This window comes from Gavialis gangeticus, unplaced genomic scaffold (assembly GCF_001723915.1).
Source record: "Gavialis gangeticus isolate Ggan-Ray unplaced genomic scaffold, GavGan_comp1, whole genome shotgun sequence".
NCBI lineage: Eukaryota > Metazoa > Chordata > Crocodylia > Gavialidae > Gavialis > Gavialis gangeticus.
The window spans coordinates 19,925,745-19,929,210 of record NW_017728996.1 but is presented as its reverse complement, the minus strand read 5'-3'; positions in this window follow the sequence as shown (position 1 = coordinate 19,929,210).

Sequence of the window (3,466 nt, the reverse complement as noted above, 5' to 3'; positions counted from 1 at the left end):
CCCTACCCTCCATCAATGCTGACCTCATGAAGGAACACCTTGAGAGGCTGGACACCTTCAAGTCAGCCGGCCCTGACAGTTTACACCGCAGGGTACTCAAGGAGCTGGCTAGTATCATAATTCAGCCCCTGGCATGGATCTTCGAGAACTCCTGGCACTCTGGTGAAGTGCCTGAAGATCTGTATCTATATGCGTACTCGCATGTGCATACGTATAGTGGCATTTGTATTCTAAAGATCTCAACGAATGAATTCTGTTATTGCTTAGATACAAAGTCATATGTTGACGTTGGAGTTCTTTCAGTTTTACCTATCTGAAGTTTAGGTATATATACATAGTTTGTCACTACTGTTTGTTCATGCTGTTATTTATTGCACAGATATCTCCTAATAATTGCTTATAAATAAATACAGTGTTAAGTCAGTGTTGCATGTTGTGCTTCACCTTGATAAGTAAAATGGGAATGAATTAATCTGGAGTTCTTGAAGGACAAACATTACTATACACATCATTGTGATATGCCTTCTGCTCAGATCAGTCACATGCCATCAGTTTGGAGTACTCCAGAGCCATATATTTGTGCTTTTTTTCTTTTGAGGATTAAAAAAAAAGAGAAAATCTGTTATTTTGAAAATGTAAAGGTGCTAATGGATTATTAAATGTCTGACTCAACCTCAGTGGAAATGTTTTCATTGAGGTAACTCAATTTAATTCTACATAATATAATTTGTTGATACATTTTAAAGTCCAACTAGTAATGCTTAAAAGCAAAGAATGAAAGTCGCTTTTGTTCAGTTTGCTAGCACTGATTGTTCAAAATTGCCATAACCTTATAACTTTTTGTTCAGATGATAAGATAATGATATAATTCAGAGCAAGGTATCACGCTGATGTATGCTTCATTTGTATCTGTGCTATCAAATGACATTTATTGAAAGTTGACTGTTGAACTGCTTGCCATGCCTTTTACTATCTATCTGCCTGGGAGCTCTTGGGCATTGTAATTACATTTTGCTTCATTTCCTGTATAATTTATGTGAAAATCTTTCATGGGCAGGGAACTACAAAGCCCAGACAATGAGAACATGACACTGTAGAAGATTTAAGATGGTTATTTGATATAGAAGGTAGAAACTGGTCATGACTCGGGCAATTTCAAGGTCAGGCAATGGGGCTGGAGCCCAAACACTGCAGCGCTTTTGTAACTGTGACATTTTAAACTATTTTTCTATTTCTAATCAACATTGATCTCAAGTCATTCTTCTCAGAACTGAGGTGTGTCTTCTGGATAGAGATTTTTAATTTCTATTATGTTTGATTACCACAGTATTTAGCTGTAAGCGTACCAAGCTTAGGGTATCATATATTATAAATATCTTAGGGCAAAGCCTTAACATTTTGAAAGCTTCTAGTGCTCTGTTATATTATTTTATTACCCTTTTATAGGTCCCCTCCCCTCCCAGCAGTTTCTCGATTGTGCCAGGCATATTTTTAAACTCATGTTTTTTAATGCCAAATGATTAATATCAGGGTTTCTTTTCAGGAAATTCTTACTAAATCATCTCCCTACCATTTCCTCCCTTCACCACTCAGGTTCATGTGACAGTGTAGAGATAATCAGCTGAGCTCATATTTTAATGAAAAAAATGCCATTGCTGGTGATGATTTGGGTGATTTGTCCTTGTATAATTTATGAATCATATTTGTACCTTACTCGGTATACTTCCTTTACTTCATCTGTTAAGGGGCAGGAGGATGGCATCAGGACAAATATCTGTAAAGAGGCTAGTAAAAAACTATTAACATCTAAATAGGTCTTGACCTGACAGAATGAAGAAATAGCTGCATCTAGATAAAATCAACATTTTTCCTATCTTCTCTGCAGATGCGTAGAGCTTGAAGAAATAGACTGTTCCCAGAAGAGGAACATGAAGTTTTTGTACAGTCCTTTGAAGACACAGACGTTGAGCATGTCAGAGTAATGAAAGAAGATTGGGTTAAGAGAGGTACAAAGACTTTTGGAGGGAGGACGAATGTTTCAGTGTCAGGAGAAGCTGTAAAGCAGAGTGCCCACATGGTTTGAACTCTGGAAACTGTGCTTTAAGAGAATGAAGACGGAAGAAAGCAGCTCTCATCTCAGAACTTAGGCACTCAGGAAAGTATGCTAGAAAGACAACGTGCATCCAGAGAGCATGCCTAGAAACCAAGAAAGAGCAACACAGTGTTTGGACTCTGGTCAGACTCGGTACTTGCTTCACTATGTGTAGATCCAAAAACAGCACTCTAGTGGAAGTCCAGAAGGGGAAGTTTGGCCAGAGCTGTGACATCAAAGCTTTAAAATTTGTCAGAAAAACCTTTCCCAACATATACACTGGAGATGCTTTAAAATCAAGTCTTTGTGATTCATATTAAATCTATTTTATCAAAGCTTCAGGACACTGGCATGGTAACTAGTCACTTTGCAGCTGCAATAATTGGAATGCAAATGATATCTCAGTTTAGTGCTCAGGTTGGTTCTGCATATATTATTGTTGAACACAGTATATCATATTTATTGCAGAGCAGAGAGCATCATCTATTGAATTAACCTAGACAATCTTGGTAATTCATCCACCTGACAGACTTTCTACTGCAATTTACCACTTTCATTTTGTTGCATTTGATTGTGCTGGAGTTATGCCAGTTATTAGATTTCAGCATGGACATCTAACTATACTGGGTCTCGGCGCAGGAAAATTGTCATCCTCTGATTATAAATGGTGGCGCATTTTGGCTTTACAGAAACATAATATCAGGAAAGAAATGACTGTGTTGAAATCACTGTACAGTAAAATGGCATTGCTCCAGCTGCTATGCACTGAACAGCCTGATGTAAAATGCATAAGCAGTCCTTGGATCAAGGACCAAAATACAGGTCTCCCCACTCCCAGGTGCTGCCAACATTTTAGAGTCATGCTCCATCTTGGTCCTTCTATCAAACCCAATTAATCTTGAATTCATGTTACAGATGAATTCCAGCAGAAAGAGTGGAGCATGGTTCTCACCCAGACTAGACCATAGGAATAGGAACTGTGATTTTTGTATTTATTTATTTTTTAGTTTGAACAGTAGGGCTAAGGACAGACAGTCAGAAAGCCTGGGAATGAATCATTTCAATCTTCGTAGGTTAGTCTAAGCTGCGTAGATTGAACTGATAAGCAAGTGAACAGAGATTCACTTTTGGCTCTAGAAATACAGCCACATGCCTGCAGTGGCCCAAGCCAGAAGCTGGGGTGGGGGCGCTAGAGCGCACCCCTCCGCTCGACTGGAGCAGACAGCTTGGGCCAAATCTAACCCACCCATCCTGGGATGCTGGAGACTGTGAGTTAACTTGAATCTGTGGGGCATTTGGGACAGAAGTTAAAAAAAAAAAAAAACCCAACAATTTAAATCAGTTAAGTCTGATACTACATCCATCCAAGTTTAT